Source organism: Caloenas nicobarica, chromosome 5 (assembly GCF_036013445.1).
Source record: "Caloenas nicobarica isolate bCalNic1 chromosome 5, bCalNic1.hap1, whole genome shotgun sequence".
Lineage (NCBI taxonomy): Eukaryota > Metazoa > Chordata > Aves > Columbiformes > Columbidae > Caloenas > Caloenas nicobarica.
This window is the reverse complement of record NC_088249.1, coordinates 45,819,696-45,846,887: the sequence shown is the minus strand read 5'-3', so window position 1 is coordinate 45,846,887 and position 27,192 is coordinate 45,819,696.

Genomic DNA, 27,192 nt, shown 5'->3' with positions numbered 1-27,192 from the left:
TGGGGTTGGAGGAGTGTTTGTTTTCTGTATTATGGCTGGGATGTGTTCTCCAACAAATTTATATTTCAGACATTTCAGACAGCAAGCATTACTACCGAACTCTGATCTCAGTCCTGCTGCTGGATCAGTGTATTTTTTGGGCTCTACCTGAGCCAAACTGAGATTGAGAAAATTCTGAGTGAGGCATTACTTATTTCTACTCTAGGACTGATTTTATGATTACAGTTTATTAAAATATTAATGTAAGTTTTCAGGAGGACAGTGGGCTTTTAGTGCAATCCATAATCATACCGATGTCTTGAAAAGTGGGTAGAGGAGTGTATGTGTTTGACATAAAGTGGTGATAAGAATAAGGGGAAAGTAGGCTTGCTGCCAAATCTTTCATGAATCAGTTCAGAGTATATACTTCTGTGCTGGTTTTGCTGGGATCAAGTTAATTTTCTTCATAGTAGCTAGAATCTTTTCTTTTTAGTAGCTACCACAGTCTTTTGGTTTGGATTTAATATGAGAACAATACAACACACTGAACTTCCCGTGCTTTTGCCTGGGACAGAGTTAATTTTTTCTTTCCAGGAGCTAGGCTGTGTTTTGGAGTTGATATGAAAAGTACTCACTGCTGTTTTTACTGTTTCCAAGGACGTTTTCAGCTTTCCAGCTGCAGGTGCACATAGAAGCTGGGGGAAGCACAACAGTACAAGATCTAAAATGACATCCAGGCTGGTCAATGATATATTCCCTGATATTAGCGTCATGCCCTCTATATAGCTGGAGCCAGATTTTCCAGTGCTGTCGAGTTTTCCTGTCCTGTCCTGTCCTGTCCTCTCCTCTCCTCTCCTCCCCTCCCCTCCCCTCCACTCCCCTCCTCTTCCCTCCTCTCCCTTCCTTTCCCTTCCCGTACCTTCCCTTCCCACACCTTCCCTTCCTCTCTCCTCCTCAGACTGTCTGTTCAAGACCAGGGCATTCTTTCTCTTGGGACTGGCTGTTTGGTGCAATTGTGCTCAGCTGCAAACTGTTGTCTGATTCTCCACTCTTCTGGGATCTGCTGTATGTTATTGGTGTTCGTGAGCAATTGCACTGTGCATAACTTTTTAATATTATTATTATTGTCGTTATTATGATTGTTATATTTTCTCTTTTTTTGCTGTTCTATTAAACTATTCTTATCTCAACCCACGAATTTCTCCCTTGCCTTTCAATTCTCTCCTTATCCCATTTCTGAGGGTGAATGGCGAGGCACTGCATGGTCCTAGTTGCTGGCTGGGGTTAAACCATAAGAGTCCTTTATGGCGCCCAATGTGGGGCTCAAAGGGACTAAGATTCAGAGCTTTCACTGCTGCAACCCAAGTTTGATTCCTGGGCAGTGTGCCACCCTGAAGGTTTGAGATGACAGATCTGTGTGCTTCAGAAGCCATCTAGCAATGTCAAAACATATTGAATTCATTACATTGGTTTAAAAGATGTTGTTCACAATGTTCTTATTTGTTCTCAGAATTTTATTCTGTGATACATTACTTCTTGTGGACACATTTTGCCAGTATTTATGTGCTTTTTATCACCTCTAGAAGTTGGTTTAAAGTAATTGCTTTGTTGTGCTGTGTAGCACTGGCCTACATATTCGCATTTAAGACAATGGGGTGTTTATATTCATCACTGCTGTACTTCAGGAGATCTCCAGCAGAAACCAATACCAATTGCACCTTTTGCTTTTTCAGTTGGAAGAGCCAACCTGTAGAAGAGCTATCTAGCTACACCTTCCCTTTTTGTTAGGGCAAATTACAGATGTTTTTGAGAATTTTGAATATCCTTGGGACGTTGAACATTGCATGTTGGTATTGCTAGGTCTTCTAAAGGTATGTGAGGTCTTGCTCAGAGTGATAAGACTATTTAGGAGGACTGCAGCTACTCCAACTACCACAATAGGTGGTGTGACTTCTCAAACCTTGGCAACATATACTGCACCTACTGCAACTCCCATGACAGACACTGCAGATACTTGGATCCCAATGATGGACACTGCAGATCCTCCAGTCCTGGTGACAGCCATGACAGCCATTCATACCCCTGAGGCATGCACTGTGACTACTCAGGCTATGGCAATAGCTTATGCAGATGACAAAATCTGTTTTGGTATCAGTTGCCCCTATACAGAAGAAATACACAAAAAAATTAGCTTGTGCAGGGAAGGAAGGAGAACCAGGACCATCATCATCACAAGAGGTGGAGGCAAAGATAATAATATAATCTCTTTCGCAGAGTGAGCTCCGAGATATGTGGAAAGATTTTGGCCTTTGTAAAGACAAGAACATTGTCACCTGACTGCTTCGATCCTGGGATAATGGAGCCAGTGTCCTGAAACTAGAGGATAGGGAAACCAGGCAGCTGGAATCATCATCTAGGGAAGAGGACCTTGACAGGGCAATTGCAAGAGAAGCACAACCCTTTAGCCTCTGGAGGCAACTCTTGTCAGCCATGAGGGTAAGGTGTCATTTTATGATGATGTTGTGTGTCACCAAGGCAAGTGGACCACCATGGAAAGAGGTTTCCAGCACCTGAGGGAGCCAACTGTGCAAGAGATGATTTATTCTGACCTGGAGTACCTGCAGACACCCACAGATCCAGATGAAGTCCAATGTAGACAACCCATGTGGCAGAAGTTTATACAGAGACCACCATCATCATATTCCAGGGCATTGGCAGGAATGGCCTGGACAGAGGACCTAACAGTGGATTAGGTGGCTGGCCAGCTCCAGGATTAAGAGGACAGTCTTGTTTCCTTCCTATGGGCCTGCATCTCAGCTGTGGAGGGACTGTCCAAAAAATCTGAAGACCGGCTTGAAAAACTGTCACAGGAATTAAGCAACTCAAAGAAGATAGGTCCTATTCTCCACCTATATGAACCGATATCATAGCTATTAAGAGTAGATGTTGCCCTGCTCAAGAGAAAAGGTACACAAAACAGGGACCACTGTGGAGTTTTTTTGCGTAACTGTGGAGAAGACATGAGGAAGTGGGATGGAAAGCCTACCACAATACTAGAGGAACAGGTACATGAGTTGCAAGGAAAAACTGGAGGTTCTCCAAGGAGAGTTCTGCTCCAGCCTCCAGTAGGCAGTTCCCCAGATGGGGTAGGAGGGTTTCTGATCCTCTCATAGGAGCTTCTAATTCATACTTGCAAGAAGTGAATAACACAAACCCATTTGTCGATGCCTACTAGAGGGGCCCTGCCTCTGGTCAGGTGGAGGAAAGAGGCAATCGGGTTTACTGGACTGTATGAAATCAATGGCCTGGCACATCAGACCGCCAGGAGTATAAAGCTCTAGTAGACACTGGTGCACAGTGTACCATAATCCCATCAAACTAAAAAGGGGCAGAACCCATTAGTATTTCTGGAGTGACTGGGGGATCCCAACAATTGACTGTACTAGATGCTGAAGTGAGTCTGACTGGGAATGAGTGGCAAAAGCACCACATTGTGACTGGCCCAGATGCTCCTTGCATCCTTGGTATACACTGCTTCTGGAGAAGGTATTTTAAGGACCGAAAAGGGTACCAGTGGGCTTTTGGCATAGCAGCCATGAAGACAGAGGCCATTAAACAGCTGTCTTTCCTGCCCGGTCTCTCGGAGGACCCACTTGTTTTGGGATTGCTGAGAGTTGAAGAACAGCAGGTGCCATTTGCTATAATGACAGTGTACCAGTAGCAATATCACACCAACTGAAACTCTCTGATTCCCATCCATAAGTTGATGCATCAACTGGAGAGCCAAGGAGTTATCAGTAACACTTGCTCACCCTTTAACATGATGGCCAGTGTGGAAATCCAATGGAGACTGAAGACTAACAGTAGACCATCGTGGCCTGAATGAAGTCACACTGCCATTAAGTGCTGCTGTGCTGGACATGCTAGAACTTCAATATGAACTGGAGTCAAAGGCAGCCAACTGGTATGCCACAACTGATATTGCTAATGCATTTTTCACTATTTCTTTGGCAGCAGAGTGCAGGCCACAGTTTGCTTTCAGTTGGCAGGGCGTCAGTACACTTGGAATCAACTACCCCAGTCTTGGAAATGCAGCCCTACCATTTGCCATAGGCTGATCCAGACTGCACTGGAACAGGGCAAAGCTCCAGAACACCTGCAATACATTGATGATGTCATGGTATGGGGCAACACAGCAGAAGAATTTTTGAAGAAAGGGGAGAGAATAATCCAAATTCTTCTGAAAGCCAGTTTTGCCATAAAAGAAATCAAGGTCAAGGGACATGGGAGATCCAGTTTTTAGGAATAATATGGCAAGTTGGATGTCATCAGATCCCAATGGATGTGATCAATAAATAACAGCTATGTCTCTACCAACTAATAAAAAGGAAACACAAACTTTCTTGGGTGTTTTGGATTTCTGGAGAATGCACATTCCAAACTACAGTCAGATTGTGAGACTTCTCTATCTGGTGACCTGGGAGAAGAATGATTTCAAATGGAGCCCTGAGCAATGACAAGCCTTTGAACAAATTAAACAGGAGATAGTTCATGCAGTTGCCTTTGCTCTGGTCCAGGCAAGACAAGATGTAAAAACTATGCTCTACATTGCAGCCAGGCAGAAAGGCTCTAGCTGAGATTTCTGACAGAAAGAACCAGGGGAGACTTGAGGTTAACCCCTAGGGTTTTGAAGCCAAGGATACAGAGGATCAAAGGCCTGCTATACTCCAGCTGAAAAAGAGATACTAGCAGACTAAGAAGGGGTTTGAGCTGCTTTGGAAGTGACTGGTACTGAAGCACAGCTTCTCCTGGTGCCTTGACTTCCAGTGCTGGGCTGGATGTTCAAAGGGAAGGTCCCCTCTACACATCATGCTACTGATGCTACATGGAGTAAGCGGGTTGCACTGATCACACAACAGGCTTGAACAGGAAACCCCAGTCACCCAGGAATCTTAGAAGTGATCACGGACTGGCCAGAAGGCAAAGATTTTGGAATATCATCAGAAGAGCATGTGACGTGCTGAAGAGGCCCCACCACACAACAAACTACCAGAGAATGAAAAGCAGTATGCCCTATTCATTAATGGGTCCTGTTTTATTGTAAGAAAACATCAGAAGTGGAAAGCTGCTGTGTGGGATCCTACATAATAAGCTGCGGAAGATGCTGAAGGAGAAGGTGCATCATGTAAATTTGCAGAGATGAAAGCCATAAAACTGGCTCTAGATATTACTAAGTGAGAAAAATAACCAGTACTTTTATTTCTACACTGGCTCATGGATGGTGGCAAATGCCCCGTGGGGGTGGTTACAGCCATGGAAGAAAAGTGACTGGCAGTGTAGAGGCAAACTCATCTGGGCTGCCACATTGTCACAAGATATTACTGCCCACCTAGGGGGACTGCCTGTGAAAGTATAACCTGTGCCTCAGGAAGCTGCTTTTCCATAGGATTCAGTGATTTGAGCTTAGAACAGTGAAGTAGTACGTGTACAAAAAAAATTTAATTACAAAGCAACCTTGCTTGACGTGCAGAACATAATTCCTACATACTTCTTAATAAAAAAATAACAGAAGATTGATTCTGGAGATGTATGCATTAAATTGATATTGTTATACATATTTTTTTGTGATTGGAGCACAGATCAAGAATGTAGGACTGCTAGAGCAAGGCAATGAAACTTCAGTTTTACATTTATTTTATCCAGGTAGCAGCAAGCAAGGTCAAAAATATCGGCATTAAACCTTTGGAATTTACTGTAGTGGCTGGCAAACCAAGTTCTTGCTACTACTAGAAAATACAGTTTTGAGGAGTTAACTGAACTGCTGTTGTACCTCAAAAATTTGGATTTTTTATTCTCTTTGGAACTGAACCAGTTTCAGAAGAGAATCTGTTCAAATTGCAGTGTAGCCAAAGCAGAAGCATGTGACATCTATCAATTATAAGTTCACCAAGCAGGGTATAATTAATATTAATATGCCTTGAACCTAAATAACATACTAGATTAGGGTTACGAACAACAGTATAGAAGTACTTAAGACTGTCATAACAGAGCCAGACACAATGGATAAAGGTTTTAAATAAATGTATGAGCAATGAGACTCCTGTCAAGTGTTAATCATCAAGGACCATATACCAGGTCATATAGTGCTCTATATTCACAAGTAATGTAGCATATAAATGTTTTGTAATGAATGAATTCAGTAAATTTTGTTTTAAAATATAATACTCGTGATGTATCAGTCCTCTATACTTCTATCACAGTGATACCTAATTCTCTGATACCTACATTACCTAACTTATATTTACTTGCAACAAGAATATCAAGAGACAATTTTGTTCCCTGTTTCCTGTTTAAGCCACTTAACTATATTAATCAGTTATCCTTATTTTCACACTAGGCCATTAAAGTGAACACAACCTAAAGTTGTGTTTTATGGCCTGGCCTTCCAATTTCTTTATCAGTGGCATTCCTCTTCAGGAATGGCAAATGGATATTTCCTTCCCTTGCAGTAACAGAGTTAACTAAAATAATAGATACTAACAAAAAAAGTAGAAAAAGTTGCAGAAAAGCGCAACAAAAATTGCAGTTTGTTTTCTATCCTGCAGTGTGATGATGATAAGAGGAAAGATAGAAAAAATTGTTAACTAATAACTCTTCAGTCACAGATTGTCTAGGTCAGGGTAGTGTTGCTGCCAGATTTATTTAAGAAAGTCTACTTTTGAGGGAATGAAGAGCTTTTATTCCTGTTAGTGACAACTGTACATGGTAAGGAACGTTACTGTTTCTTGCCTTTCTGTGTTAGCAGCCATGAACGATCACAAAGCATGAAGGCAAATAAATAGGAAAGCGGCTATATTGTAAACACTAGGGATGTGGAGTGCTCTCCCTCTACAGCTGCAACTGTTTGAAAAATGTGTTTAATAAAGCCTCACACATTTTTAAACTGATTAGTATTTTAAGGCACAACTCAACAGCAAAGGTCCAAATCACTGAGTGTAGCGGGAAGTTGTGTGTTCAGCTTCTTAACTAAGCTATCAATCACTTTAGAAGAGTTGTTGGAAGGCTGTATAAAACTAGAATGCACTATGTTTTGTGCCTCTTTGTCTTCCTACAACATATCTGTATGCCTTTGTGTATCTCATTACCTGCTGCTGAACAGAATGACCATCCTGTCAAACACATTTTACTGCATGCTTCTTTGTGGCCACAGTTTGTTGACACTTTAAGCTTAGACTGCTGACTAAGTTTGTTGTGCAATATGCAGTAATCTATGTTCTGGAAATGTTGGTTTTCAAGTTCTCAATGTTAAAAAGAGAAAAAAAGGAAAAGGTACACCTAAGTAAAAGAATGGCAGGCAATTTGTTCTTTATTCTTTGATTTTTCTTACTTATGCTGGACATTTTTATGCTATTTGATCTCTGTTCCCCAAACATGGAACCTCATCTTCTTCCTGTGTCGCTTATCATCCTTTTTGTTTCTTCAGGTAGATGTCCCACCAACTTGCAGTCCATTATCATTATCTTTTCCTTTGTCTGACAACTTTTGCCACTTGTATGCCTTCTGTGTGAAAATACACCTGTCTTTTTTTGCCCTTTTGGTGGTCACATTGCTGACAGTTACGTAAAATGCTTATAGATTGCAGCTATTTATGCCATCAGTATTGTAAAATACCTATGTAGAGTTCTTAGCAATGTACACTTATATTTGGGTTCAAGGCCTACTAATACCAATTGCATCCTACTTGATGTACTTAACACTTTTAGGTGTCACAAGTCTTAGCTTTGGATTCATTCCTGATGTCTTTTCAATTCAAAAGGTGTTTAGATGTCTAATATCTGCTGACACAGGTATTTTAAAAGCATTCTCTTAATACTCAGAATTTCCAATATGGTTTCTTTTTTGAGCACTAAATGATAGCACATACTTAGCTAGCTATCCTAGGATTCCTCTGGGCTAACTTTAGCTTAGATTAGATGTCTTATTTTTAGGTGACTACTCTCTTATTCTTCATCCATAGTCAATGGAAAGAGAGGCACAACAGGAAGTGATTAATCTCTTCCTAAAATAGAAGTCTCAAGTAGATGGGCTTCATCACAAAAAAAAAATCTAAAACAGATGAAAAAGGACCAAACCATCCATAAAAGGGGATTTATAAGGTTTTTTACCCTTTCCAGAGCAAGCCAAAATATATATAAAATCAGAATATGTGTTACATCATCGTTTAATGTGTGCTAATACTCTGTTTTCATTTTTGCACTGGATAAATCACATGCTATGTTATTGCAAGGAGCAGATGAATAACACTGCTTTTTAAGGGCCTAAAAAAAGGACCCATAATTAACCCTTATGGAAGGTACAGACAGCTAGTTTAGTAAAAAGAGCATTTCTGTCAAACTGATTTGAATTTCACACTAATGCATAAACTGAAAAAGTCTGATTAATTTGTTGTCTTGCCAGTACTACTGTTATTACTGCTACTGGTATCTTTGATAAACCAAATGATAAACCAAACTGAATGAGTGTCATGAAATTTGGCTAACCTTGCATAGTGGGCAACAGAAAAATAATGTATTAATTAGTATTCAATGTAACCTAGGACACATGATTCAGGATGTATCAGGGTGAAAGAATTTATGTCATTACTTTATTTTAAAACTTGAATAAGAAAAGTCTGTAGGTGCTATTATCCTATAATGCAGTTCTGTAGTTCACCTACTGCATTACAAAACCTGAAGAATTCTAGATTATAGCATATTTCATATTGCATTCTGTTTTCAGCATAATTTATCAGAAAGAAAAGCTAGTATCTTCTAATTTTCCTCTTCTGGTGATGGTAAGACTTCAGTTATGTAGACTGTTCCTCTTTTCTTTCTCTCTCTGGCTACAAACTTTTCAGATTATAACATGAGTACTTTCTCAGGTGAGAGCCAGTGAGGGATTTTTAGATACTACTCTGTGAAGGTATTACAAGCTGCCATTTCCTGTTACACTGCTTTTTTTCAAAAAAGGCAGAATTCTTCATGATGATTTCTTCGCAACAGTTTGACATTTGAGTTTCTGTTCTGTTCTGTTTTGTTGTTGTTGTTGTTTTGGTTTGGTTTTGGTTTTTATGTAACTTTTTTTTTTGCATCTGTATGAATTGTTTAAACTCAGATAAGGGTTACACCAATTCCAGATAAACAAAATTTAAATCTCAGTTAAACATCAATTTAAGCTTATACATTTTTTATCAGTGTTATTAAGTATATTGCCTATGACTTTTCAGGAATTAACAATGACCAAATCATATACCTTAGGTCTATATAATTACCAAGACCACCTCAAATTCTGTGGTTATAATATGTGACCAAGTTGAAAGTCCTGAAGTCAGTTTTAAAATCATATAATTGAACTAGAATTTTTCACAATTTTTTACTGTAATTGCAATGCATGCTGTCAAATATGTATTTATTTTTATCTCCATTGAAAAGAACTGGCAATATGAACACTATGCACACAGAGCTGACAAATAGAGATTCAACCTTGTCTTTTGTTTAGGGCAAAAACTTATGGTGGAATGAACATGATGGGTTGAAATATATAAATCCGGTTTCATTTAAATTTGAGGTCTGAAGTGCCAAATGCCAAATTACTAATGACCTACTTGTCAGTCATGTGAATATTCATTTTATTTAGAAAATAAGGGTGCAGTCCAGTGTTGAGAAATAATTGTATTATGTAGCAGAAGTGGACAATGTATGAAAAGTAGTTTGATTTCATATTAGGTTCTGCACCTATTGTTGTGGAGCCTGCTGATTCCAGTCCAGGTTCCTGCCTTAATCAGGTTGGAAATAAATTTGGGACAGTTTCTATGAGAAATATTTGGAAGGCACTGGAAGAGTATCACCAAGTAAGAATGAAGACAGACGGGTCTGAATGAAACCGGAGAGATCAGATATCTTTCCCTGACACCTGCTTACCTGTTAGGTATTGAAAATACCTAATGGAGATTGTAATAGAAGTTAGTTTCTTGCTCGAAGCTCAGAAAGTTTAACACAGAGTTTATAGGCTCTTATTTGAGTAGGAAAATATACCATCAAAAAAGATGGTGTGAATGGGATTGAGAAGATATTGGCCTACAGGCAATAGAGTGGAGAGATGAACAAATTCAGGTTATAAAAGAAGCTAACTAGGTATAGGTCAAGTCTTTAAGCTGATTTTTATACTCAGATCTCATTTAAAAAAAAATAGTATGAGAAGCAAAAATGCTAAAGAGTTGGTTATTTCTGACCAAAATTTGATCCATTTGTTGGCTCTTCCTTTGTGTTTTCTTCAGATGTTTCAGATGAGGAGTCTCTTATGTTCTATGTGGTTTGTCATCAATATATCCACTTCATAGTTCTTGTGAGAGATGGCAGTAGCTAACCATCTTGTGTTTCTTGAACTGACAAGAACCCATAATCTCTTATCAGCTAGTTTATATTGTCAAATGTATATGTGTATATTGGACTAATCTGAACATTTCTTTGGTACCTACATGATTTGGCTAATATGCTAGGTCCAATATAATTGGAAAGCAACAAATTAATGTAATAGTAGTAAAACTAGTGCTGCATACATCCTTATATCTCTAGTTCACTTTGTTTTAACTCTGAAGGTAATTACCAAATTGCTTGATTAGCAGTTAGATTGGAACAGTTAAGTAGGCTTTCTGTTAGTTTAATTGGATGTCATATTGAATCAAAGTAAGGACTTTTAGCTTGCATTAAAATTTTGACATCCGAACAGATCAAAACATAAAATGTTCTCTGCTATTTATTCATTAAGTAAACATTCTTACTGATTTCATTTTCTCATGTAAAAGAAAAAGAAACAAAAGGAAAAAAACTTAATGAAACTATTACATACAGTTACCATAGTAACAAAAGTTGCTGAAACCATAGGAGTATGTTGTAGAAACTTTTAAATATATAATTTTAAATTCTAGTCAAGGCTCTTTGTGTATCAGTTTTAATACAAAGAGATTGTTGTCTCTCCAGTATTACATCAAGAGTAATAAACTGAGATTTATTGTTAGCGTATATTGAAAAACTGCGCATACTATGCAAATTAAAAAAATAAACAAACAAACAAACAAAGAGCTACCTTTCACAACTTCACAGCAACTGTTGGCTGTCTTGCCTAGTTAATGGTTCTGAAATAACCCAGCTACTTCCTACAAAAGTAAGAACTGGCATGCTACTTGACAGATGTTAGAAATCTAGGCCTCAGTCAGGCCCCAAAGCACTGACACATATTACATTTCTGTATCACTGTTTCTAAAGTCTATACAGTACCATGGTATAGCACTTAACATAGTGTCTCTTTAGCATACAACTGTCTTAGCAAACTTGGGGTGCGCCTATGAGCTTTAGTATTTTTTGAATATTGAATTTATCTCTTTATTGAATTTATGTCAAAATTTACTTTTCATAATGGTTTCATACAGATATTCCACAATATGTCAGGGAGATGTCCTTCTTGAAGTTCAGGGAGGAGCAAGGGGCTCCTGTGAAAATTTTTAATTAAAAGTGAAAGGATTACAGGCTGTTCTCCGCTGGTAATAATAGATATTTCACATGTAGATATAGACTGCATGCTCTACAGTTTTTGGATGTGTTGGGCATGTAGCAATGAAATGTGGGTACCACTGAGTATTATGAATGATAGCTTGCTCTTGAGACACCATATTTTGAAGCCTATTTAAAGAAAACTTTTCCTGTAATACGAAAGTCCTGTGGTTTTGTTTGTGATACTCTTTTTCAGTTTTCATCTCCAAATCTTGACACTAGGTATAATCCTGTCAGAAATTTTTAATACAGTCAACAAATATATTTAATAAATGTTTGATTTGCGTAGTCTCAGATCTCTTCTGGCATACAAAGGGAATATCAGGTGATGGAAAAATTGTGTTAACCATGTATTAATCACAAGAATAGGGGGTTTGTTTTTTCCCTTTCATTTTTTAAGAAAAAAACATAGTCAAACCATCAAAAAGTTCATTGTAGGAAGCCTGAAACTCCATTTGTTTTTACCAAAATTTTTGGCAATAAATTTGCCAAATCCTGTTCTTCGGTATTTCTATAGTAACAAATATTTGCCCTATCTGGTTGAGCAACTCTAACGTCACACAAATATATTCAGTCTAGGAGAATTTGATACGTTGCCTCAGCTTATTTAAGCCACTGCAGTCTGGGAAACTGAGAAGAAGATTCTGATTTTGGTTTATTTCTTACAACAAATAGTTACAATACAGGTGAATGTCATATATGTACATTCAGAAATATTCTTGAAAAAACAGGTATCACAGATGAAGATTTGGTTACATGACAGCTTGTTCATTTGAAGAGAACAGAAAGGAAGAAATGAAATACTGGCTCACAACATCAAAGCATAGGTTAGACTGCCTATCTGTCAAGTTTAGAGATAGAAATATGAAATTAGTGAGGTTATCTACTAAATTTTCTTCCAAACTTATTTTCTAGGACTGATCTACTTTAAAATTTTATTTCTGATTTGTTTATCTAACATCTCTCTGTAACTGTTCTACATATCTTCTTTTTTTTTATTCACTCGGACACTCCAAAAGAGAAAAATTAGTCTATTCATATAACAAGTAAAATTACCACCCATTCAAGCTAAAGTGGATTTGAATTTAAGCAACAGGATTTTGCCCCTCTTCAGCTGAGAGCAAGACACAGTTGAAAAGTTCATTATGAACTTGTCATATTGATTATGTCCTTGTTCCGGGTACATTTTAAAAGCCAGAAAGAAAGACAAAATCTTTGGCAACATAATTCCTTCAGAAAATCACTTAAAAGACTTTTTATCCTCCACCTTCATCTCTAAGAGAATGAATCTTTCCTTACTGAAGAGGGATTGTTCTACTCAGTAATACTATCTTTGTCCCTAGGGTAGTCTCTGACTTTCAGAGCCTGACAGCTTCATCAAAGTTTTCAAATTACATTTTTTCTCTGTTTCAAAGCAGAAGATTTTTGCTAACCTCTAACTGGAATCAGGTCACCAGCAGTTCTCAGTCAGTGAGCCTCAGTGCTGACGAAGTTTTTTTGCTGATCCTTTCACACCAGTATTTTGTATTGTCCCCATTTTCTTAAACATATCCATTAAAATAGCTGTAGGTGTTTGAGTCAGAAATGATCATGTAGGCTTGGGCAGGATAAAAATGACAGTCATTTGCTTAAATAATGGTATTTGGAGGGTTCACTTGCAAATAATGTGCTAATACACAGAAGGACGTTACTGCTACTTTCAGGAGCGTATATAATAACTTCTGATTCCTTTGTGTGTGTGTGCGTATATGGAAATGACAACAATATGACTAAGACCTTCAGTGAAGTTTAGCTGTTTATATTCTACTATATAGACTAAATATTAAAAGATATGACTGAAGAAAAACTTCAGTTTTTCAGAATCAAGGAAATTAGACTCACTTGCAGACAGTGGCTGTTTTGCCTAGCCCAGCTACACTAATAAACATCTGGCACAATTAAAGAAATGTGGAGGGTTTTTTTCATTACTAAAAATCTTGCAGGACAACTGTGACAAAAATGAACTTCATTCAAACCAGAGTCCATAGTCCAGAACTTAGAACTGCTCTTGTCTTGGAGTTTAACATTCCTGGGGTAAAACAGGACAAGAGCAGAAACACAATGTGAAACCATCTGCAAGACTGTTCACAATTCCAGCCCACATACATGACAGGTGATTTGTGCTAAACAAGCTACACATCATTAGAAAGGTTCAAAACAAACTACTACAGTACAAACAATTACTACTACAGTCTTCAATTCATGAAGAGAGTTGTTCTTTTGTATTTTTTAAAAATTTCAAATATTTTCCTTCAGATGTGTTCTAAAGCTATTGTTTTTTGTTACATCTGCATGTGAAGTTAAGTAACAAATCTAATCACTTTTCATATGACTTTTTTTCCATATTAGGCATCATTCTAACAGCTTGCATGTGAAAAATACTGGAAAGTAAGCAGAGATGTTTGCAATACAAAACTGTATGCTCAAAATAGGAGGCAAATATTTTAAAGTAAGACTTCCGTTCTTGGCATTTGTAATAATCTTCTTCAGTTGTCAATCATAATCTATACATTCTTTCTTCTAATTACTTTCTTCATTTCCTTCTTTGTCATCATATTAAAGTTCTCATTCTCACCTCCGCAGCTCTGCAGAACATTTTATGACCTTATATCTCAGATCTCACTACATGCTTCCTCATTTGTGCAGGTGTGGTTACTGGTGTTACTACTTCTTAATTTTATTCTCCTATTCTCATTTTCAGGCTTTTTGACATGCAGTCCCATGTACAGAAAACAATTCATAAAATTCAGTCTTCCCACAGAGACCTAAATTCTATGTCAAACAGAAGTTTTCCACATGTGGACATTTTATAAGAGAAATAAAAAAGAGAATTCTTAATTTTCAACTCCAAGAGTATGTGTTTTCACCAAAATGTGAGAGCCGATAATTTTATCTGCTTGAATACAGCATCTGGTGTGCTTGGGTTTTCACACCAGAGAGAGCAGTTATTACACATCATTGACTCATTCTCTGAGGTGACTGATTGTGAAATATAGTTTTAAAAACAAAGAGCTTTACATTGCATTTTAATGTGGGAAAATATGACAATGCCAGGCTGGTTGGCTAACAAAGTGTAGAATGAGCACAGTTAGGTCATCACTTCTAATGTAAGGCAGCTACTGGTGACTAAGCACAGGTGAAACTAAATGACCACCTGATGGACTGTATAAAGCTATTTGTGTTTCAATCTAGATGTTAACTGACAGGTGTCCACTTCCCAAAAAAAACGCCACTGAATTTGCCAACAGCTTGCAACTGATATTCTCAGAGGACAGGCCGAGACTGAAAAGAGAAAAACACAAAGCATTACATTTTTTTCATCAGCAATACAGTTTAGGACTCCAGTGCCCCTTGCAAATGTAGTTGATGCAAAAGTATATTATTTTTGTCTCCGGATCTACAGGTTGGTCCTGACTGCATAACTGATCTTGGTTTTGTTGCATGGCTACAGGTACGAATCACATACTGTGGAGTATTCTTATCTTAAACATATTGTTTAGGTACCTAAATTAGGAGATTAATCTACATAGGTGATCTCTGTAGTGAGTAAAAGGGAAAAACTCTTCTGAACTAAAATTCTGAGCAACTAAATGAGTTTCTGGAGGGACCTGACTTTCTATTTGCTGCAGAGGGAACCTACAGAACTTAACAGACTAATATAAACTCACTAAAGGAAGAGCTTAAAATTAGAGCCTCCTATTTTCCACCAGAATTACTGTTTTAACTAATAAAGTTAATAGTTAATTTATTTTCATATTTCCTTAGAGCCAGATCTCACTGAATATAAGGACATTCAGTCTGATAAACATGTGGCAGAAAGACACTACATTGGTAGCTCTAGACTGTGAGCGGTAGCTTGTGTAAAATAGTACAACTGTCCCTTGTGAATATTTCAGGTTATAGAGGAGTTACAGGGGAGTGGAAAAGTTGGGGTGAAATTGGGTTAGGACTCAACAGGAGATATCAATTATGCTTGCCAACAGTGTCTATTTATAAGCTGAATAAAGGTGACCAGTTTAGTTGAGTTGCATGCTGTTTAGCTGGTCACAAGTCAGAAATAGCAGGACGAGAACTGTACTTCTCCTCTTTTGCAGAGATAATAGCCTCTACTTCCCCATGAATGATGTTTCATAATATGCATCATGATACAAAATGCCGATAAGTAATAAACCACATGCTAACTCACTTTACTTCCTTATTCCTCATGCTTTCCAGAAGATTTCAAGCACCAATCCATCATCTCAATCACCAGGTTGCTTTTTCCTTTGTAGAACTGTAACATGAAATGGGTTCAGTAATCTGTAGCAGTACTTATACTACTCATCTGCAAATACAAGTTACCTCATTAGTAACAAATCAAGACTAAACTCAAGTTTCGCATGTATTCTGTACTCAGTCCTTTATGTTACAGTAGGTTGGTTGATTCAAGTTATTGCAAGTAGTTTAAACTGTCCCTGTGGAAGTTTACATACTTTGACAAGACATTGGTGTATGAGACTCCAGTTTATACCTGACCAGTTGGCATGAGACCAGAGAGCATTAGACTATCAGAGCAAACTCAGAAGTGAGAGAAGGTCAGTGCTGCAGCCTTCTGGTTCCTTACTTGGGTAAGTTTGATAGAAAGTGGAGGGCACAGGCATAGGAGGAAGTTATGAGGATGATGTCTACATAATCATAGGATCTGCTTCTGGCAATCAGACTGTTGAAAACATCTGGACTGCTAGGTACAAACCCTATGCAAAACTGATAGTTCTTATATAATACATATAATCCTTTCTGGTAACTCCCTGGAGTTACTCCCTGGAAAAAAAAAAAAAAAAAGGAAAGAAAAAAGAATCAATGTCTTCTCTATCTTCTCTTTTATGAACCAGTTTAGTTATCTGTTTCATGACAAGACCATTTTCACTATATCTCACCTCTCACAATCTTCCTGCAGCCCTGGGAACCAACAAAGAAAGGGAAGCCCTGAGTTTGTGGCTGTATTTAGCTGTGCGCATGGTTGCAAGAGGCAAGGTTTGTGTTCATACAGGAAAAAATAGAAAACTCGCCTGAAGAAATGCCAATTGTGTGATCAGACAAACACAATTGATGTAGAAGCCTCTTTTAGCAAGGATTAAGATATTTTCTGCAAGGATATTTAAGGATATAAGTTTTTTTGGTTGGTTGGTTGGTTGGTTTGGGACTTTTTGCATGGTTTTTTCGTTGTTATTGTTTTGGTGTGTTTTGGTTTTGTTTTGGTTTTATTTTTTGTTTAGTTTTGGTTTGTTGGGGTTTTTTTGTGTGTGTGTGGTTGTACATAATATTCCCCTGGGTATGGAATTCAAAGAAAGAGGAATTACTTCAATGAAATAGCCTGTGCATAGAAAACCACTGTGGGGTAGAAAAAAGCCGCTTTCCACAAAAACTTTTGTGCTGAAATAATATTTTGACTGCTTCATTCATTACCTGTTGCACTGTTTCAAAGTTGCCAGGGAAAAATGTACCACCAGAGGATTCCAGTATATCGTTAATAAGGGCAATCTCACATGGTATCATTCATGTTTTTCTCACAGATGACATCTATTGCTGTCGTGTTTTCAATAATTCCCTGAGGTGAAACTGGATGACAGAATCATGCACTCATATTGTCAGAAGGAAAAAATTCAACACATTTCTGATAAGTGGATGAGAACTTTCTTGTTTGGTTTGCTGTTGACATTCGGTTTATTTGGTTTAGTTATTATTTTTACCATACAACCATCAGTGGGATCAGCTCATGACATTAGCTGCATTGTCCTCTTATGTCTAAAGCTGTGTCCAGTTAAGAACTTCTGATTTGCAGGGCCTTTTACAGGATTCCAGTTTCTCAGTCTTCATGTTATCAGAAGTTCAGTTTTAAATTCATCTGAAATATACATCTAATGCTCTAATACTCTGGAGCTAAGAAATCTGGCAATTTTTTTTAAATCTAATATCTGGATTCAGGATTGATAGCCTACTATAATCATGAGTGTTGGTGAGAGATTAGGTTAGGTGGAATAATAGATTCACTGAATTCAGGTTAGGTTTATGTTGTAAAAAATTTACATGTCTGAAGTATGAGCATCTCATTTTTAAATCAGAAATGGTACCATCATTCAGCTTACATTTGTATTACATTATTTGCTTTGCCTTTTTTTTTCTTTCTATTTTTTCCCCTGAATTCTATTGAACAAGATCCAATCAGTCAATTTGCTTTGATTTCTTTCGTGATTACTGTTATTGCTGATACTGAAATACTCTGATGTTATTACTGAAGTTGACTCCTTCCTAATCCCTGTTTTATTTTATCCATGAGTTATGTCCTAGCTAACATCAAATAAACAGTTTGGGAAATGGACTGTTGTTCTCAAACAATTTGTACGTAGCCTTATACAAAATCCTAGAATGAATTGTGACCAGTAGAATTACTGCTGTGAGTATATTAGCATGTTTAACATTTATAGAGCTGTAGGATTTTTTTTTTCCTGGCTTGCTAGTTGAACAAGCCAAACAAATGAACAAACACACAACTCCCGCAACCCCAAACAAGCAACTAACCAAATAAAACCCACAAAAACAACCAACCAACTGGAGTAGGAGAAGTTTCTAGTCAAACAGTGCAACATCAGACTGAATGCTTCTTGTTTAAATTTAACCTTCTAAAAAGTCAAATGCTTAAATCAAAAATTGAGCAGCATGTGCTCCATCTATAATCAGGGGTAACAGGTGTATTACGAAGATGATTCATCTAACTTTTATGAACACTTTATAAAAAATATGAACATTTATGAACATTTTATGAAAAATATTTAGAGTTAAGTGTCTCATTCTTGCTTTCTCTTCAGTAGCTTCAGGGCTGAAGATAAAAATAACGTTCCTAGAAGTGCAGATAGACCAGATATTATTTTTTATCTTAACAGTGTTATTTATTTGTCCAAAGTTAAATGCAATGAATCTCACTTTAAATGCCTACCTTATAAGGAGTTGATGTAGTTAAAACCCATAAATTTTAAAATAAAATACCCTTTAATTAAAAAAAAGTTGAAAACCAGCTTTATTTTCTGGCCAAATGGAATTCATGTTTTATCTGGACCTGATAAAAATGTCACATTAAATCACGGAATGGAAATCAGCTTGTGGCAGCTTCCTCCTCATTACTTTTTGCCTTCTAGGTTGTCAGAGCACAAGGTAAACTGTGTGAATACACTTATTCACACTCTTTCTGGTGGCTGGGTGGCAGTGAACATAAGGACTTTACCACATAGGCACAAAAAAAGAGCAAGCAAGTATCTTGAGAAAATTCTGTGTTAAATTATTCATACCTCATGAATAGTTACATTCCAAGTGCACGACAGAAACAGCACCAATGATATTTTTTATTTTCTTAAAGGGTTTGGGATATTCACTGAACAATGACACTGCCAGTAGAATCCGGAGAAGGACACTTGCATTGAAGCCAACTTAACTGGCTTTCTTAAACATGGCTCACTAAAGGTAGGAGGATGTCTAAAGGGGATGGTTTTCTCATGAGGCATGAATCACACTGTCAGCAGAATTGTTCTTGGCAGTACCAGGGCTTATGGTACAAACCTAAACATTTATTCACTTTTTATTCTTGTTCACTATGAAAAAAATGCTCAAATAATCTTTTTTTTCTGAATGAAACAAAAATATCACAACTGACGAAGTGTCTAACTCATAAATTCGAAATTATCCTAGTGATAAGGAATAGAAAAGCTTGAAAAGCATAAGGAATAGAAAAGCTTGAAAAGCAATGTTATAACAATAATTATGTATGTGTATGCACTAGAGAAAAGGAATTTGGAGAATAGTTACTGAATCATAAACATAGAATCATGGAATTGTTCAGGTTGGAAAAGACCTTTAAGATTGAGTCCAATCGTTAGCCTAGCACATTTGTGATCAGATGTTTCTGTAACACATGATGATCAGCAGTGCCTACAGAATTTTTCAAATTTACTTCTGAACATTTTGTATCATGATAGAGAGAAATTCATGCAAATGATGTAAGGATAAAGTGGTGGTACTATCACCAAAAATATTTTGGCCAACTCGTTACTGTCTTATTGGTTAAAAATACCCTTATGACATGTTGCATACCATATGCATTAGGACTAGTTAAATTATCAAAGCATAAATATTTACTTGGTTCATATATTCCAAGGTAATCCTGAAAGAATCAAATAGACAAAAATAATTACAAGCAAAATAAAATCGAAAAAGGGAGATTCCTTATGTATGGAAATTCCAATCAACCATTCTCTCATTTTCACTGTTTGGGTTCGTTCGGAGGCAGTGAACAAGAAAAATCCCATGAGCTATAATTTAAGAACAAAAGGACATTTTTATATCTGCCTGGATAGTTTGAAAGGACAAGCTGAAGTACACACTACTGACCTGTACGGTAGCCACAGCAGAAATCAAAGGAAATTCAGAATCCTTAATCATGTAGCTATGAATCACGTGAGCCAGTCCAATGTCACTGCATTTTCATTCTGTCATTGCTCAGGTACACACTAGAGCAGAATAAAGCTGGCACATTAAGCTCACAAGATCTTTGAACACTCTCAAAAGCAAATTCAAAGAGTTTGGTGTATTTTCTTTTTCTTGATAAAGATTTCTCCTTTCAATTTCTTTAGCTGCACACCCAGATCCCAGAATCCGCAATCCAACTTGTTTCCGAAGTAAATGTTGTATTTTCAAACAGGTTAATTTCATAGCTTACAGAATACTACTTAAGGAACTGACAATCTTCCTATTATATGTAATATTCACTATACAGCAAACTTGAAGCCAATTTCTCTCCAGCAGAGGTCAACATCCCATCTTGGTTACTTTTGTGTGATCCTGAAGACAATTACAGTTGAGTTACATTTTTTTAAAATTATTATTTCCAAGATCAGAATTTGATCCTAGTATCTTCTGTGTAGGAAGAGTTTAACCAGGAAGACTTGATAAGAGGAATGAAAATTCTTACAAGAATGAGGACTTGATCATGTAAATAAGAGGTTTAAGATATAGCCCCTAAACTGTAACCACCCGAACTTCCCTGCCAGAAAGAAATATTTTGTAACTGATGAACTTCCTAAATTTAGAGGACTTTTTTTCCATATTTTAATAAAGTAACCTCCAATGCCCTAATGAGTAAAGTATAACAAATGACAATTTGGTTGCCATAGTGACATATTTTTTCTTACATGTTCCCAGGCTGAATGCCTTTTTCTTTTCCTCTTGCTTTGTTTTAGCAGGATAAAGGCCATAGCTATAATAAAAGCAACTTCACTTTTCTTTATTATGAATAAATGTAAGAAAGGATATATGCCCTAATAATAGAATATGTTCATACTTAATTACTGGGTGCCATCATTTTGAAGGCGTAATGTTGCTGACAAACACAGCAGCAACCTGCTCCACAGAGTAATTAATAGTGTTGTTTATTGTACTATAAGTTTTTCTCTTTTGTCAGACACAATTTGTTAAGTAAATTAGATACTGAAATGCATATGGGCCTAAAAGATAGTGATTAATAAGGTATTAGCAAGGATTTAATGATACTGAAATAGCTGGAGAGAAAAGTAGTATTCTGATGCAAACAGTTTCCATGGCAATGACTTAAAGCTTTCAGTACTGAAGGGAGAATAAATCATAATTTAAAACCTGTATGCTTGTATATATATTTTTAAACAGGGATGTGTCCAGCATACCAGTATTCCATTTCAGACAAAATCTTTCATCTTAGAACTCACTGCAGTCCAAAGTATCATCACTGGACATTTCTGTCACAGAAGATCTGTCACCTGTTTTACTAAATTCTTCTATATTTAAAAAAATGCACTGTAGGAATTCTTTCTGTCTATATTAAATCTAATTATGTGTAATTATCTAGCTACAGGCAGATTAAATGTTTCTTCACAAATTTGTTATCTAAATTTATTAGCCCATCAAACCATGACTGTGAGTTGTGAAATACTTCTGCATCATTGAAATTTGTCTCTCTTGAAGTACTTCTCAATACCACAAACTGATATAGAATAACTAATATTAAAAAATTACATACTTCAGATTCCCAAATTATGTCTTAAAATTTCTATTTCAAATAACAGAAAAATGAGGAATTGCATTGTTATTGTTTTTGAGAATAAGCACCATCTTGACAAATTTTCTTTTCAATGTATGGCAAATTATGTTAAAAGCTTTAAAACAAAATGTATATTTCAGTTTATAAATGGTTCTTTCAGTTTATAAGGACTGTAAAAATACTCTTTACACCTTTTCTATTCATGTATAGCTTTAGTTTTCATGTCAAAAAAAGTTCATTGTTTCATCATTTGGGTAAAAGGAAATACAACATGTTAATTTAGAAAATATTGAATATAAAGACTAGTATTGTGCTTGAAATTTTGTTTCCCAAAGGAAGATAGACACTGTTCTTTTGACTAGGGTCAGAAATTCCACCTAGTGGCTTCAAAAAAGCACGTGTTCTCTCAGCTTTTTACAAGTCTCTGTGTTCCTCACAAGGAGATGGCTACACCTTATTTCATTACTTTATGGCTTATCTTTGAAGAAGAAAGACATCCAGAATGTTAAGTTTCTCTGAGGTATCTCTAATTATTCTATTGAAAAAGTGGTAATTCTCATTATAATTATATGCTCATACAAATAAGAAGCAGCACCCAAAATCCTCAATTATCTTTTTTTTTTTTTGGTCAGTAAATTTATTTTTAATCCTTTCTATATAAACAAAAATTATATTGGTGAACTTGTTCTAAGACTGCCTCAAGACCAACTACCCACTACCACAATAGAATCCTCACAATGGAATAGCAACATCACAAATGAAAAATTAAGTTGAAGTTTATAGACGTGGATTAGAATGGAGTTTACATTATGATCTTACCTGAAATCAAATACCTGTGAGGTTCTGTAGACCGGAGATCAAGGAAAACTATTTTCCTAAATGATATTTTTCAAATACTTTGAAGTGATAGTAACAGGTAGAACTGTGAATATGATTTTTAAAAAGACAATTGTTCATTCATTTTACTTGATGACAGCTGTATTAGAAATAAGTTTAAAAATATAGAACTGTAGATTTAAAGGGGGGCATGGGTTCTAACTAATCTCCAAATCAAAAACAGAGGTTCAAATTTGAATTGAAATTATATTTCAGATTATTGACAGAAGGAATTAGGCTGACCTCAGTCACTCTAATTCAATTTTGTCATTGATACAATTATACGATGCTCTTCAGTGTAAATGATATAATACCTATATACAGAAATGTTTTTTTCCATATGAAGAATCACCTTTGAGAAAATGGACTATTTAATTCATGTATGACAGCATTAAATCATCTCTTATGCCTTTAAAAAATAGATAAAATAGATCATGGGGCTTTCTTTTGCATGCAGGTGAATTGCTGAAAGGAACCTCAGTGTGCAGAGGTTAAAGATCAGAGAGAGAATAGGACTCGAACATGTTCATCATTTTGTTATGGGCACCCTCCTGCTCTAGCCTCACCTGTAATGTCTAGTTTTGCTACTTTTCAAGTCCTAGCTTAATGAACAAAAAGTACATAACAGAAAGAGAGTAAAAAGCATGTGTATTGCCTTTTACAGAGATCTCCTGATGATTGTCTAGGATGGCTTCTAAGCTTTTTTTGCAAGTATTTCCTGGAAGTGCTATGTTGCAAAGTACTGAAGTGCTCCATTGTAGATCAGTGCCTTTCATGGATGCTATACAAAAGTCTCACTCACACAGAATTCAGCCGTATAGCCAGTTTTGTACAGAAATAATGAAAATAATCAAAATTTGCAGACAAACTTTCTGATAATTGCCAAGGACAAAAGGATCACAAAAGATCACAGCCGTTTTGATGGTTATTTAACATGTGAATTTACAAAGGCATAACTGAAAAACAGGCTTTTCTTTAAAAAAAAAAAATTAAACTTTTTTTATACTTACTATTTAGAGTGGGTCTAGAGAGAATGTTGGGGAATGAGCTGATTTCTGCCAGGAAATTCAGAAGAGAAGATTTGCACATCTAGATTATTAACAAGAAATAGATTCCTTTCTTCTTTCACATATTCTTATAATTCTGTTCATCTATACCACACACATCTTTTTTGCAACAATTAAAAATCCGCCACTGAGTGAACCCATCAAATGTCAGCTGCTGCTTTATATTTCAGTCACTCAACTCAGAGGAACAGAAGCAAGTGTTCATATGTGCTGACTTTAAGCAACCACCATAGCCCACTAAATATATAAAGCTGGGTCAGGTGAATATTCCTCCCTGATGATCCTTCAAGGCAGTTTAGTGGTAATAAAAAGTACCAAAAGCATATAACTCTGTCTTGGTTCATACAGAAGAAAAGTTTTCTCTTTAGGACAGGTTTTTAAGTTTGCTGGCATTAAATGAGAGCAGAATAAGGAAGAAAGTGGAACTGAAAAGTCTGATAAACAAATCAAGATACAAACTTCTTGATATAACTAGACAAAGTATTCTCAATTTAGATAGCAGAGAAACAAAGACCTTAGATGCTTACAGATTAAGTCTCAGATCTGACTTTTCTTCATCAGCCAGACCCTGCTGCTGTGTGGAAATGTTCTTCCCTCATTTAAGCAGCACATTAAATCCCGCATTCAGATGTGCTTAAGGCCAGAAGGAGCCATTCAATCACATAGTTTCACCATTAGTGATCACTTAGTGTATGTCATGCAATTTATTACATCTAAAATCTTTAATTAAGCTAGATTCTTGCTCAACAAAATTTGAAGTAAGGTCTTGGAACAGCTGTGACATTATTTCCTGTCTATGTTCGGTTGGTGTTCTGTTAAGAAACAAATGCAACTATCATCAAAAAGGCATATGAACATGCTATTTTTTTAATTTACCACAATGTTTGCTGTACTTATTATGACTGAGAGGCTTGTCCTTGTGTATTCTTAGTAGATTTTGAGGGAAAAATCCGTAGAAAAAAAGCCTGGTGTGTTCTTAAGAGATTATATCCATATGATTAGAAGTAGTTTACTATATCCTTTATTTTAGAGAAAGATTATAAACTGAAAGCAAAACCAGCATTAGAACTTTATCAGTCTAAGCAAGGAGGAAGTTTCTGTCTGACTCTAAATCAAGTGAACAATATAAACCTGAGTACATAAGCAAGGCAAATCAAACAGACAATCTAGAGAGATTTTCATACCACATTCAAAAACTTGTCCACCATAAGATTTTATTTCCTTCTCTGATTTCTGAGTCCAGTGTCTGATGCTTCACACCATGATACAATGTCATGAGTACCCCAGATGAAGATCAGTATATACCTGCTCTGCTCATTCAGGTTTTCTAAAAAATCAAACCAAACCAAAAACAGAAGAAAAAAAAAAAAAAGGAAGTAAAATACACACACAAAATAGAAAAGGTACCTTTGAATGACAAAATTTTATGGCAGCACTTTTTTTTTTTTTTTTTTCTGAATCCATTCCATCTTTATGGTAAATAAAGACACAAGCTATCATTTTGTTCTTTTGTACAAGACAAATTTTGAAAAAAAAAACCAACAAAAAAAACCCCCCAAAACCCAAAACCACCTCATCTTGTACTCTAATTTTAAACCCCACAGAAACGCCATTGTATGCCTGTACCACTGGTGGACTGTGTTTTGATAATCATGACATTATGCCCTAAAGATATTGGAAAAAAAAAATCCAAGAGTGCAATATGTACAAATGTCTCAATAGAGTCATGAATTACTTATCCAACTACTTTTCCAGGCTAAACAGCCTGAAGTTGCCCATTTCTTTTAGCTTTTAATGGAATGGAAGTGACAGTCCTCTAGTTCTTTTTATTTTCTCCAGTTTTCCAATACTTACTAAATATTAATATTAATTTTCCGTAGAGCTGTAAAGGTAGTTAATCGTAGCTCTCCAGTTACATATTGTTCATGCCTACAGATCTGAAATTCTATAAGTTTAGTATCTGTTGCCAGTTCTTTTGTTATAAATAATTTTCTATGCCCACTTCCTTCTCATAGTATAGTATCCTATATCAATTTCAGGTACAGAACAGGGATACACTTGACGTTTCTGCTTTTCTCAAATTACCATCCATAGGTTCTTTTAGCCTCAGTAACAAAGGCACTGTAACTGTTATAGGACTTTTTTTTTTTTTCTTAAAATGTTTGAAGATGTAGTCTTACTGTTTTTAATTCCACTGACACTGAAACTACAGTGAGGCATTCCCATCAGTAAATTGTATGCCTTTCCTTCACCATTTTCCAATTTTTACATACACAGAGAGAAATGGAACAAAATAAGAGGTAAATAGTGAAGACATGCTGTATACATTATCCAAGTGATGTATATTTAAATCACTTTTCAAATACCTAATTATCTAGTATGTCTCTTTCTCTGGCATAATTTCTGTATATTTCTGCTACACCTGTCACAAAGCAGCCACATTTACTTTCCAAATTGACATGAAATTTTAGAAAGTTAACAGACTGAGCACAGGGCAAGTTTTTCAACTGCAAGTTTGCCAGTCATTTTAAAGAAGGCAAGAAAGGAATGTAATCAGGGAGACAAACAGAAAGAGCAATCCCAAATCCTAAAAACAATCATTCCTTGAAATGATTAGCAAGGGTTAGTGCACACCACCGCTACCGATTTAACTATTTTTCTACTTATTTCAGAAAAAAACTGTTGCTTATTGTAGGGGGCTTTTTTCTCTTTCTCTTTCTCTGTCACACACACTAGACACACACGTCTGTAGTGAATACACATAGGTCCTATGTAATCTGTACACATATCCATGTACTTTACATATATAAAGGTTATACAATAGAAATGGCTAAAATAAATTTCATATTTTTTAAGGTGCCCCAAACTTGAAGGCACTGCTCAATTTTTAATCCAAAAACTACATATTTGTGGGATTTTGATATTTGTTTTGTCTTCCCTAGAGCATACAAAACTGGCCAGAGACCAACTCAAATGCATTGAAAGACAGACTAAAATCTTAATTTTATGTTCTTTTGCTACTTAGTAATTTTTCAAACAATTTGCATTCTTCAATTGCGTAAAAGGAACAGGAGGTAAAAAATCATAGAATCATAGCATCATAGATTCATAGAAACACAGAATGGTTTGGGTTGGAAGGGAACTTCAAAGCTCATCTAGTCCAACCCCCTTGCAATGAGCAGAGACATCTAGATCACACACAACTAGATCAGGTTGCTTAGAGTCCCCTCCAGAAATCAGAAATCACAGAAGCATTAGAAAGATCAACTTTGAGAAAACAAATAGATTAAAATAAATTAATGAAAAAATAAATAAGAACGAACTGTTTTTATTCTACAGTAAATTGTCACTCATATATATGTACATGTATAATCACCACACAAAAACATACAGGTGCACTATTGTTCCCATTTTATACTCTTGCATTTTACCTTCTTCATAACTCCAGAACTCCTCCTAACATTCCCATGGCACACAGCATGCCTTACAGAATTACTGCTGCCATTTTTCAACACACCACTTCAGACTTACAGAAGGCTGAAAT